The 13,400-nt window shown below is 48.7% G+C and overlaps 1 protein-coding gene across 3 annotated transcripts in view; it reads left to right on the top strand.

Annotated features, from left to right (window-relative positions):
- CCND3 (cyclin D3) overlaps nt 1–13,400 on the top strand; it is a 47,734-nt gene that overhangs the window by 921 nt on the left and 33,413 nt on the right. Inside the window, exon 1 of one of the 3 annotated variants that reach the window (XM_075115763.1) lies at nt 2–238. The exons of the other annotated variants lie outside the window; for them this stretch is intronic. The gene's annotated coding sequence lies outside the window, so the exon portion shown is untranslated. Of the gene's footprint in view, nt 1; nt 239–13,400 lie in introns of those variants that run through there. 3 annotated transcript variants of the gene reach the window in all.

The raw sequence follows: 13,400 nt of genomic DNA, 5'->3' as shown, positions 1-13,400 counted from the left end.
GCACGTGAGGGGGGGGGGGGCGGAAAGTGATGTAAACAACAGCTGCCACGCTGGAAATTAAAGGTCCTGATCGCATTTGGTTTGGATGGCAATGCAGCTTCCACACGCTGCTGGCTTTTCAACAACAATAGCAGCAAAATCTGTTAACAGATAGGGAAAGCGAGGAGGCAGAGGAAGGTGGAGGCTGGATTGTTCAAAGCAAGCATGCCTGCAGAAGCAAGTTTCTTGACCATCAAAGGTAGGAGGTGGCATAGTTTCAGAGATTGAAAATATGATATAGAGGGCAATCTTATGCCTTATGTGCTCAGAGACAAGCACAACTGTTGGCAGAGGGCTGGCGGAGTATAATTGTGCCAAAGGTAGTAAAAGTACCTTGAAATGGCTGAGTGTGAGGGGATTGGTGCTGACTGGGGATCTTGCTGTGGTTTGTCTCAATTCCCAGGGTGTCAGTGTTCCACAAAAGCGTGAAGCAGCCACTTTGCCATCCCTCGGTGGAGACGTCTGTCTCTGCCAGGGCTTTGTAGTGGAGGTGGGGCAGGCTCTCAGCCCCCTGGCAGGTTAAGAAAAGAAAGAGAGAGGCTGAGGAGCTTCTGGAGGTCTGCAAGCTACTGAGAGGGCTGACATTGCAGAAGAAGGTATAAGAGGGGAAATGTGAGTGCTTGATGTTGGTAGGCTACAATTTGCTGGGTAACTCTTGAGAAGTGTCAGACCCCAACTGTCTGGATGGGAAAGGAAGAGAACGCTGGCAGGACCAGGCCAAAACCATTGGTGCAGTGCTGGTGCTGCAACAACAGGCTTGAGTTGGGCCAGAAATGTCTGTAGGAGTGCTGGGGGTGTTTCAGACTGGGTGGCATTAGGCATGGCACATGAGAAGCGTTGTGCCCTCAGTCTCAGCTTGCCATCAAATTAATTCAACCAATTTACAAGTTGCTCTTGTAGCAAATCTAGGGGATGAGTAAATGGGAAGCCAGTGTGGACAGGTGCTTTGCTGATGAATGTTGTGCACATCAGAGTACTAAGTAAGGCAGTATTTCCTCCTCATAAGATAATATGCCAGCCATCACACTCAGTAGAGGGGAAAAAAGAAAAATAAAGGGTGATTAGTGGTGTGGTGCTAGGTTCTGAAATGTTTCAGGCAAAAAAGAGATTGGGTAGGCACCCGGCACAGCATGAGGGAATAGCATGCACGTGTTTGAGATGTGTGCAGGTCAGGACTTCAGACTGCTCTTATCTCTGCTACTAAGTCTCTCCTTCACTCCCTTGTCTGTGCGGTGAGGAGGATGAGGGTAATATTTAGCGGAGTTATCATACTGAGATTGTAAGAGGTGCAGTAAAAATACAGCACGTGATAATTGATTCATAACTCCTGGGCATTTTATTGCATCAGGACAGTCTCTTCTTGGTCTCTTGTCTCCCGTTCTTTGTAATGTCACTTTTCAGCCTGTTATTTACAGCACTTGCATAGTATGAAACAAACCTGGCTTTCAGTCCCTGCCTTCAGGAGTGATTTTGCATGTAACTGCTTCGTGTTAAACACAGACAAAATCCTGAAGAATACAGACTAAGCACCCTTCTCCTCCCCTGGAGAATTAACTGCTGACCTGTACAGCCACACAGCTTCTCTCTGCCCTAGTTGACTCACACCTTTTTCTGTGCAACGCTTGTTTTTGTCCATATTGGATGGAGGACATCCAGTGTCTTCCTGGACAGACTGGACTGGCAGACCTGGAGCATCTTTCTGGGAGTTGGAAAGTGCAGAGGCCGAGCAGTTAATGACAACACGGGCACAGTCTTTCTTCCTACAGTTTTTGTAGGAAAGGAGGAGCCCTGCAGAGTCAAGATTTCAGACCCCCCACATCTGTCAGCAATTCTCAGCTAGTTATTTCAAGTCTTTCTGAAATGCCCAGCTCCCACCTGAGCTTTGCTGAGGGAGCTTTGCCTAACCTAGCCTGTATTCCCATCAGGGATTGGATGCCTTACAGGACAACTCAGGCAGGAAGGGACTTTGGGAGGTCTCTGGTCACGTCTCCAGCTAGAGGCAGACTCAGCCATGAGGTCAGATGAAGCTACCAAATGTGAACCTTTCTGTGCCTGCTTGTCATGTGTCCCCACAGCACTCGAGAGCAAAGAGACCCAGGCAGAGTTCACCACTCTGTGTGTTGCCTCCTTCCCTGGGGTGTATGCTTGTCCAGACAAGCAGCCCCAACTCTTCAGTGCCCTGCTGGCACCCACTGTCTCCTGCTGTGAGCTCCCTCTACAGAGATGGGTTGCTGCAAATGAAGCTGCTGAAATTCCAGCATAAGCATTTATTTCCTGCTCTGGCTGAGCTGTTTGGCCTGGCTTGTGTGTGCCCCTCTGCATTTGATGCCTTTTGCCAATTCTTTCCTTATATGTACTGTATTACCTGATCTGTTCATGTGTGGGAGCTCTTGTGTAAATAAGAGTACTTCACAGCCCTGTGCTGCCTGGTTTTTTAGTCTCTTGGGAACATTCTTTTTTCCTCCTTCCTAAAACTTCATAGACAAATTTCAGAAAGTAAACCTGTAAGTCTCTAGCTCTTAGCACTGCAGGAGCTTTGGTTTGGGAAGGGGGTGGTGGGGGAGTCCTGCAGTGGGGGATGCTAGGGGAGGCTGGGTGCTGTGGTTAGTGGGGTAATGCAGTGTATTACTCTGGGCACTAGTCCCGGCTCTGCAGCCAGTCTGCTGAGTAACCATAGGCGAGTCTCTGCTCCTCTGCATTTCATTTTTCCATCTGTAAGTACTGGCATTTGTTGTGAGGTGCTTTCAGAGCTGATAAAAAGCAGCATCTGTCATTAAATTATTCTTGGTGGTGGTGAAGCTCTTCCCAGAGCAGTGCAGTACATGTTGGACTCATCACAAGCAGAGTATCCAGAGCCTGGCTGAAATCCAGTAGCCCACAGATTTGCAGACAGTCCTAAAAATATGGGTATGACATCCTCTTTGTGGTGCGGATACATAATTCTTCCCTTGTGTGTAGCCCCCCTCTGACTGGTGAGGTGGGAATAAAAATCTGGCATAGGGGTCCAGATATTTGAGTTTCTTGCATGTCCCTGAAGTACTGGCTGCTCTGAAGTAGCTGCTAGCAGCCACTAGAGGAGACTACCCAGCTGAGACGGGGGGGACTAGCACAACAGAGCACTTCAGTGCCATGCTAAAAGATGTTGCCAGGGATCCAATTTGAAAGGGATGGAATTTGGGAGTGGAACCATGCTGGCAGTTTGTGTCCGTAGGTGGAGGGCGGCATCTTTATTTCGGAGCCCATGTGAAGTGGGAAACGAAACTGCCACTAGAAGGATTTGCCAATGTGCTGTGCCAGTTTCCTCTGGAGTGCTGTGAAATCGGTCATCTGGCAGCAAAATGAAAATGCAGGATGGCCATAGTCTGTGTGCCTTCCTGGGCATGTTGTGTTTCCCCAAAGATTGGAACACTTCCTCTTGTTTCCCATTTTTAGTAACAACAAAGAACAATTTCACATTGGTGTCAAACTGAGACAGGAAAAAAGTTCACATGTTTTTACTCAAAGGCATGCAGACTATTTAAAATGAGGTAGGAGTTAGGATTCCAGGTCTGTTGACACTAAATAGTTCTGTGACCCAAGACCAGGATAATATTAACCTTCTTGAGATGTAGCTGAATAGTTATTCTGATATGTACAATCCCAGAGGGGAAGCTGTAAAGCCTGTTGAAATTCATATTTGAGAAGAATAATGGGATCAGACAACTCTGGGCTCTTTGGGTAGGGAAAGCTGAAGGCTTTGTAATTTTTTGAGGCTGAGAGGTGCTCAGCATAGCAGAAGAGCCTGCAGAAGGCTGGCTGTATGACCTTGATGTTTTCAAATCATAACTTTGAGAGAGGTGGTTAGTCAGATGGAAATTACTGAGCTCAATGTAGGGGTAAAATTCTGCAGCATGTGTTAAACAGGAAGCCAGGCCAAGTGATCTAATGCCCCTTTGACCTCTTAAATTTCATTGTGCCTCTGGCTTGCCAGAGAGATGTGCCTTGGACAGGCCCAGAGCAATGGATGGAGCTGCTGCAGGTTGGTTTCCGTGGAGCACCCAGCCCTGAAAGGAGGCAGGTGCCACCTGCATGGTGCTGCTGTCCTCTGGGTCTGCCCCAAGGCACCCCAGCACTGTTGCCACCAGAGGGCATGCCATGATCAATGTGTTCTTATTTCTGAGCAACTTAATTCAGGAACCAAAATAGCCAACATTGAATTTAGTCTTCCACCCCTTAGCTGTCAGGATGTCACCAAAATCCTCCATGCACCAGTTTGTTGCTGAAAAGCTCTTATGAACCCCCTAAATTTCTTGGCTGACTGGATCTGAGGGGTTTTGTCATGCAGTTTAACAGTGACAAACACTTGACATGCAGAGGAAGCTGCTGCTGGGCAAGGAGGGAGTAAACTGCACATCTGAGGATGTTTGGGTGTTGTTTTTCTAATGACATCAACTTATGCCTTGCAGAAATGAAAACTCAAATGCAGAGAGCTTATAGCCATGTTGCTGCTATTGTTTTTATTACTTTATTTACTATTTTGAGAAATATTGCTGGTTTGTTAGTGGTGTTACCCTCCTTTCTAAAACAGCAGTGGTGTTATTGTTGGCAATATACATCTGTGTTAATTAAAGCCTCTTGAATTAAAGCCCTTGAAGATTTCTTGCTGGTTTTGTTATTTGGTAGAGGAGGCTGATGACTTGGGAGAAAGGGCTGCCCTGCCTGGGCTCATAGCGAGGCATGGGGATGTGGATGAGCTCTCTGGATAGTGCCGGGGGGGTTCACATCTGGAATTTACATTCACCTTTCAAAAAGATGTAACACACACAGAGGGTGGAGAAGAGTTTCCAGAATGCAAAATGCATCTTAATGTGTGAGTAAGGTGTTCCAGCCACGGAGTTTTTCCAGAGTAAAGCTTGAAGCTGTTTAGTCAAACCTATAAATAACCACAAGGGGAGAAGGTGTCTGGTGGTAGAGGGCTCTTTGATCTAACAGTCATAACAAGATCCAGGTGCTCTAAGTGCAGGGCAGCACAGTTAAAACAGGAAAGAAGATGCAACTCTTCACAGGGGAATGTAGTTGGGCTCCTCAAGGGTGCAGTATGCTCCCAAATATGTCAAGGCTCCAAATCAAGACTGACTGTCTTTCCAGAAGATAATGCTGTAGTTCAACTGCAGGCTGCTGAGCTCGACACAGAAATGAGGTGTTTATAGCCAGCTCCGAAGCAGCCAGTCAGATCTAGGATCCCTTCTGAGGTTATACTATATGGCAGTGTCCATGCTGGACCCCGAAGGGTCCCTGGCTCTTCTCCCCTGCCACTCAGGCAGGCTGCCCCCACCCAGTGTCTCCTTCTGCAAGTTTTGCTCCTTAAGGGTGAGCCTGCAACATCAGGGAGGTTCCAGGAGCTCTATTTGGTCAAACTGGAATGTCAGAGCATCTTTATGGCTTCAAGCGGACCTGGGGTGATTGATATTTGCTGGGCCTTTTATTTCAATGCTCTTCAGCTGATGTAAAAAACCCGTTCCTTCCCATTCCACCAGCTCATAGCTATGTTTCTGAGTCAGTGCCATGCCTAATCCACCAAGCATGTGAACCCACACCTCCAGACTGTCCAGAGTCTCTGCTGCCGAGAACTATTGCAGATCTCTGGTTGGCTTGTCCTGCCTCATCAGTGACTCAGTGGATGTTCTTCTGTCTTCTGTTCCCTCTGTTTGCCTGGAGCTTTAGGGTCCAAAGGTGATGAGGTGATGGGTTAAGTCTGCTTTTGTGCAACTGGTTAGTTGTGAACTTTTTCTGAGGAACAGCAGCTATTTGAGAGAACAGGCAGAGGAGCACTGCCAGGTGTAGGGGATGCTTTCCGGTGCAGATTCTTACAGACAATGCAAATGGTCCTCACCTTCCCTCCTGCACTGGAGATGATGACAAGTTCTCTGCCCAGTCTTATCTGTAAGCTGTCATTCTGACTTCCCATCCTTGCTTTGGGCAAGCTGTTTGCAGATGCTTTGGACACACCAGATGCTGGATGTAACAGCTGCTGATGCAGTCCCTTGGCATCAGGGATGCCGTAAATCAAAATACCCCCAGTGGTGTCAGGGAGAGCCAGTGGCATGTTCAGGAGAGAGCCAGTACTTGCCTGGCCCAGCCTCTCTCCTGCCTTGTCAAGTGATAATGATGGTGTGGCTACTGCGGACCCTTAAAACCTGCTGAAAGGACTCTGGGGGAAAAGACATATTGCCTCTGCCTTGTCCCTAGCATAGACTGATCACAGGCAGAGCCATGTGTCTGACCCGGAACTTTCTCAAATCCTCCTCATTCATCCTTGACCGGGAAGTGGAAAATGTAACATGTAATTGCAGCACAACTAGTATTACCCCTGTTTGACCCCAGTATCTACATTTGGGGTATTTTGCCTTGGGCCGTGAGCCCATTCCCCACCTCAAGTATCTGCCTGACTTTTAAATATCATCTTCAGAGGATCAGGCCTTCAGGCTGTCAGAGGAAGTACTGCACAGCAAGGTGGGCACTGTCTCTCTTGTGAAGCAGATGTCAGCATTAAAGCTAGGCCAGGACAATGTCTGCCTCCTGCATGTTTTTTGCACACTTCCCTCTGTGGCTAACAGCTTGCCAGATGAAGCCATTTCTGCTCCGAGCCAGAGCTGCATTGCAGGTGCCTTTGATATTTTGCAAAGAGTAAGGTGTTGCTGCTGGCCCCACAGGGTGACAGCCTTACCATGGAGCACAAGCAGCGGCAGCTCTCAACTCAGAAGAGGCCACTTACCACATTTGGGTTTCTTACTGCTGTCTTTGACAAATATCACTATCGTTTCAGGAAACCACACGGTGGGTGTTGCCTTCTCAGGGTGGGGGAAGGAATCCTGCTCTTCCATGCAGAGGCCCAGGGATTGGGCTGGGGTGGTGGGATACCTCTCTGCTCTCCGGGATGGGCTGCAGGTAGCTTCTCTATCGGAGCAGGGCAAAGCTGCCCGTGCTTCCCCTGGCAGTGAGCATCCAGGGCCAGCATGAGTAATTCCTGCAGCAGATCATGGGCTGTGCTGCGAGTGGGCTGAACTGGCTTTGCTTCAGAGCAGAAGAACACGCAACTTTGGAAAATTCTTCTGAGCTGTGGTTGTGTGGTGTTGCCTATCCCAGCTGGGCTTGAGGTCTTTTTTTTTAAGCTCTTCCTACTTCCAAAGGATGGGAAGGCTGTTTGGATGGATTCTTTAGAGCCCCCATGGTGAAGCTATGTCTCACGCATGGACATGGCTTGTTAAAATTCTCCCAGGTTGGACTGAGGGGTTTTACTAGCTTTTTGGAGATGTTTCCCACAGCAATGGATGATGTGGTGCAAACTTGTCTGCTGCTGGGGTGCAATGGCTAGAACACCAGCCTTAGAGGGCCTCGTTCTGGCTCTGCTGTTGGTCTTTGTATATAGCAAGATGTTTTCAATTGTGTGCTTGGTTTTTTCCCCACCTTTAAAATGGGGTGGGGGGAAGCTTAAGAACCATCCGTGTCTTGGCTGGAAGAGTCTAAAGTTAGGTACCTGCTTACTGTTACAAGACTGGGTGACAATAATGGGGTTGAGAGGGACTGTGTCACCTTTACTTGCCCATTAAATCTGTCATTTCAAGAATACTGGTGTTTCTTAGCAAAGCGCTTTGAGCAAATGCCTATATCTGTAAATTTGAGCTCGGAGTCTGATCAAAGTCACTTTTTTCTTCTCAGTGGGATCCTGAAAATACAGAAGCGGTAGCAATGGATGAAATGTAGGAACTTCTGTGAACTTATTGGACCTTCTCAACAAGTTCAAGCTGAGTTTAGAGCTTGGGTTTGGACTGATTCTTGTTTGATCAAATCCAGCTCCCCGTCCCCATTTTCAGATGAAATGAAAACTGTTGCGCTCAGGGCAAGAAGCTGATAAAAGACTCTTACTAAGAACAAAGCCTGAAGTTTATTAATCTGTGTTCAGAAAAGGATCTTCAGGGAAAAAGGAGGCTTTTTGGGAAGAAATCTTGAAATAGGCTGTTGGGTGGGTGGAGAGGGAGACTTGTTAAATTACTTGAATGGCATTGCTTTTCTTTCAAGGGCTTTTTTTCTTTTCCCTGAAGAAGTTGGCTCTCTTATGGCCTTTCTTGATTTCAGAAGAAGCTGCATTGCTTAGCATCTGTAAAAGTCATAAACCCTTCAAAAAGCACTTCCTTTGCTAGGACGGAGGCATATTCAAACCAGAATTAGATGCTGAAGTATCTTTGTGCAAATGGGTGGAGAGACCTGGCCAGCTGTGTCTGTACACACTTCCTTCTTCTACCTGTGGCTGTGGAAGGATCCCATTGCCCAGGCAGGAGGTGCAGCCAGGCTGCGTTCATACTAGTTGCTCCATGGGAAGCCTTGGCTGTTGGAAAAAAACCCTCTCTACCCTCTTCTACTTGTTCTCCCCTTCTCAAGAGGAAAGAGAGGTTCCAGATCATGTCACGGAATAAGCCTGAGTTGGGAAAATTTCTCTTTTCTCCATGTGGTTCTTTCCACAGGAGCCTGACCCAAAGGCTGTTAGTCTCTGGAAGTCTTGAATTGGTCAGACCTAATGGGAACCCAAAGCTGAATCCCACCAGCCATCTGCAGTCCTCCAGACTTGTGGTGTAATATCACCCCCCGGGCCCTCAACCAGGCAGAGCAGTTTGTTTCTCCAGGGCCTTCAGAAGCAGCAATGAGACACAAGGGGTGAGGCAGAGATAGAGGGTGGCAGCAGCTGTTCAGGATGTGTTGCTGATTCTGTGACATCTCCCACCCTTTTTGGAAATCGAGAGTTTGGAGCAAGACAGAAAGAAAGAAGAAACAGCTGCTGATAAAGCTTCATGTAGACGACAGCCCTATCCTCACTGGGCTGTGACCCACAGCCTGTCTCGGGGGATCCATGCCAGCTGGGAGGCAGTGATAGGCTTCGCTGCTTATTCTGTCTGTTCACCTCCCTGCTCTGGGCATGGGGACAAATATCATCTCCCTTCCTTCCTCCTCCCTCCCTTCCTCCCTCAAGTCTCTGTCTCTTCCTCTCTAAGTCTGAAGTTTTCTTGATAACCTCTGTTAACTTGCCCTGGCAGAGTTTCTGCTTTGGCGCTGCTCACTTGACCCTCTGTTGTGCAACCCCCTAGGTTCCCTTGAGGGTCCCACCTAGCAATGGTGGGCTGGGAAATTCCAAAGCATTCTCTGTCCTAGGAAATGCAATTTTGGAGAGGCAAAAATAGCCTGAAGAAAAAATGTTTGTGACTAGAAACTGTTGACCATGGACCATGTTACCTGGACAAAGTTTTCCTCAGAGCATGACTGGGTGTCACTTGGGCTTGTCTGTGAAGACCTCCATCAAGCCAAGAGGATGCTGGTGTCAGCCCAAGAACTGGTCTTCCCAGGAACGGTGGCAACAGGCACCTACTGAAGTGTAATGGAGAGTGTATTTGCTGGAGCTCAGGGTGACATGCTTGTGTGGCAGGGAAGTTGCTTGGGCTGGGAGCAAGGGAAGCTGCTGCCGGGGCAGGTGTAGAACAAGTTTTCTGTGGCTGTGAAACTATCTGGTTTGGCTGGAGGGAAGGGGATCTCTGAGCCTGAGGGCAGCAAGACTTATATTAGCCCACAGAGATGGGGAAGAGTGGGTCTGGGCTCTTTGGGCAAGGAGGACTGAGATCTGTGCTGACTTCAGAGGGAGGGTTGTATGGGAGGGCATGTGGAGTCCGGCAAAGCATTCATTTTCTCAGCCTCGCTGATAGCAGGGTCTATTTTAGGGTAAATATTTAAGACTGGGTCTCTGAAGGTCTGACAAATTGAGTTCCCATGGCCCAAGCAAAGATCCCGTGGCTTCAGGTTATACAGAGGGCTACAGGCCACGTTTCACGTGCAGACAACTGTCATCACAAGTAATTTTGTTTCTCTTCTTTTTTTTCTTTTTTTATATAAGAAATGAAGGGGGTCCCCACATCTGGCTGTGGCGGTTAAACAGGCTCGATTTAATCACAGACTGATATAGGACACAGAGAGAAAGGAGGGGAAAGGGGTGAGAAACACAGAGCACCTGCTTACCCCCAGCCCTGTTCTGGGTCGGGCTGCGCATGCGGGAGGGCCAGGAAATCCACAGCCGGTAGTAAGGGTGCGGGGGGAAGCGAGTTGCCCAGACCCTGCCTGGGTGGAAAGTCAGGTGGTTGGGACCTTTTGCAAAGGTTTTCTGCAACCTACATCTGGGTGGAGTGGAAGCATAAGGACATTGCAAAGGGGACAGGGCTGGCAGGGAAGGCTCGTGCAGATTTGTTGCACAGCAGGAGGCTTCCAAAGTGGAGAGGTGAGACAAATCCAATGCCTCATCTATCTCCCAGAAAACCCCTGAGAGCAGGTTGCTTGCTAACTGCGTGGTAAAGGCTGCCTGTTTAAGCAGCAGGAGTGGCTCATGGGCAGAGAACAGCAGCTGGCTGAGCTGGGGGTCCTCGTGTTCTGGCTGCTGCAGTCCTTTTTTTGCTCTAACCCCAGTGTCAGGGTAAGCACCATCTTTCTAGTCCAGGACAGCAAAGGAGTAGCCAAAAAAAAAGTTGAAAACTGCCCTCTTCTAGCGGCATTTTCCATACCTACTGGGAAGGATGCTAAAATTGTGACTTCCCAAACTGAAGCCTCCCCAGGCCAAATCTTTCTCGTACAGCCTCCAAAATCCATAGCAGTGTTGGTCCTCTGCTCTGTCAGTTCTCTGGGATCTCTTGTGTGTGAAGTTGTTCCCTGAGCACAGATCAGTGGCTTCACCTGCTGAGGTGCTGAACAGCACCTCTCTAGCCCTAGGCCGGTAGGATACACAACCTATATATCTGTATCTGTTCCCAGCTGCAGAAGTGATTCCCATTAGGCTGGCAAGCAGAAATGTCCCAGCTTGGGTGGAAAATACACCAGGCCCAAAAGAGGTGAAACTTGGCTCTTCTGTGAGGAGTCCCTCAGAATCGGATTTTGGGGCTGGAACCCAGAACTGGGAAGGGCTGTGCAATCATGTAGGAGCTGGCCTTCACACCATGAGCCAAGTGTTTTGTTGAGAGGGTGATGGGTTTTGCCATCCAACCTAACACTGGGTTTCTTTTTCCCCCTCTGCTCATCTTTTGCAGTGGGTGAACATGTTAACTGAGGCAGCAGTTTTTCCTAACCCCCTGCTTTCCTCCCTCCCCTCCACCCCTCAACCTGGTTATCGATGAAAGCAGATTTGACATGTGATAGGTCCCTAGATAAAAGCAATGTTACAAGAGAATGTAAGCAACAGCTTGGAAAAAAAAAAAAGCCCTGAAAGAGTTGAGCAGGGCAGGACCAGGGTATCTGGTGTCAGCCCCGGCCGCTCCTCAGCCCCAGGTGCAGCTGGGAAGAGGCCTACCTTCTGGAAAGGGTTAATGCCAGGGCTCCTGCTAGCCTTTGGAGCCCTTCTGACAGTGGTTTTGAAATCTGATTTTCTTTCTGCAACCAAGTGAGGTTTTTATCAACTTCCTATTTGAGAGCAGAAGTCAGAGCTAGTGCAGGAAGACTGGTGCAGGAGTGCTGCCTTGGGTCCTTCTGCCCTGTGCCCTTGCATTTATTTGAGGTAACCAGTGTGCTGGCAATGCAAGAACCACAGCCTGGGCAAATGGGAGGTTAAGGGTAGGGAGCAGCCCCAGAGTTCGGTGAGATCAAGGGTCTTGTTTTAGTCTTTGCATCAGACCACAGGCCGGCCATGCTGCATGTGCACCCTGCTCCTGGTTGCTCACTGCAGCATTGCTGGTCTCATCTCACCTTCGTGCAGGGTTCAGCTCTCTGTGGCTAGTGGCCTGTGTCAAACTCCTTGTGCAAAGCGGCAAAAATAATTATTTGTGCCTCTGCCTGTAATGCCCAGGTGCCGAGACCTGCGCTAGTGCCTGAATTCCAAAATCCGATGAGGCCAAATCTGCTCTGTTGTAGGCTTGTAGCCTAACACCACCGATAGCACCATCATGAGAGGTGAGGAGCAACACGTCCCTCTGCAGATGGCTCCATCCTGCACTTATATTTGCGCCACAACAGCGATGTGTCCAGGAGGCATTTTGGTGTCACGAGGCAGGCGGAGTGGAGCAGGTCCCCCACTTCATGCAGATGTATGTAAATCTGCTTGCTCTAACCCAGGAGCCATTTGTACAATTTGTGTTCCTGTCCATACGTGGCCGGGGCTTTCTCTTGCAAGGGCTTTTCGTTTGAAATCAGTCTGTCCTAAACTCATATATTTGGGGACTTGCGCTCTTCAGGGCAGCTCGGGTTTCTATATGCACATGTTTTATGGGGGAGCTGGGCCCAGGCAAGCACAGATGGACTTAAAGCTTATGGAAAGTACCTTTCAAACCAGTCCTGTTTAGATTTCTAGCCTGAGCCAGAAAATAAATAAATAAAATATGGGAGGTCTGCCTTTTTTTGTTTTTCTCTGATGTATTTAATTGCATCGACAATCAGAGCCCGGGTCAGCCTGTCCATTGGAAATACCCCAGAAAGTCTCATATTTTGCAGAGATTTCCCCAAATTCTTCAGCTGGGGAAATGACACTTCTCATCTTTACCCCGAAACTATCTCAGCATTTTTCTGTTATCTTGTGCAGGAGAGAGCCCGTGGTGGCTGTTCAGGCCACCTCTCTAGCCCCAGCCTGGTAGGGTGCAGATATATAGGTCACTCGCTCTGTGTCGCACAGCTCGATCAATGCAGGGAAGGACACAATCCCGAGCTGCTGTGATGCCCCAAATCACAAACGCCGCCACAAGCACAGAGTTCAGCTCTGCCCGGCATTGCGGTGCTGCTGACGTGCAAACAGCTAATGGAGAATGAGAGCAGGGCTGACAGCACCAGAACTGGAAAAAAGTCTTAATGTGCTTATAGCTGTGACAGTGTGTGCAGGGAAACTACTGCTGAGATACGTTGTGTAACGTTCATGCTACTGTCTCTCTTCAAAGGTCTTGTGCCACATTTGTTTTCTGCCTCACTTGCACTTGTTTTTCAACTCTGATGCAACTGTTAAAGCTCTTTGAAACTGTCAGCTTGCAAAGCTGAAGGGTTAAACACAGGACGCAGAGTGGGCCTAAATACAGCAGACCTCTTTGGTGGCTGAGGACTGCCAGCTCTCAACACTATCTCGGCTCCAAAGCAGAGCTTTGCAGGGTTAGCTCAAAGCATCATCCACATGTGCAACCTGACACATCTTCCTTGGGCACCTCACTGCCTGCAAGGGCTTGGCTGAGCCAGACCTGCAGGTGCAAGAAGTGACAAGAGATGGGGAGTGGAAACCAGTCTGTCTTTAGGGCACCATTGTAGTTTTCAGCTGTGCATCCAACCATCAATCTCTGCAGGTGAGCAGAGATCGTTGCTGAGCATCTATTTTCTCCTTAACTTCT

This window comes from Phalacrocorax aristotelis, chromosome 21 (assembly GCF_949628215.1).
Source record: "Phalacrocorax aristotelis chromosome 21, bGulAri2.1, whole genome shotgun sequence".
In the NCBI taxonomy this organism is placed as follows: Eukaryota; Metazoa; Chordata; class Aves; order Suliformes; family Phalacrocoracidae; genus Phalacrocorax; species Phalacrocorax aristotelis.
This window is presented reverse-complemented; position numbering and strand designations above follow the sequence as displayed.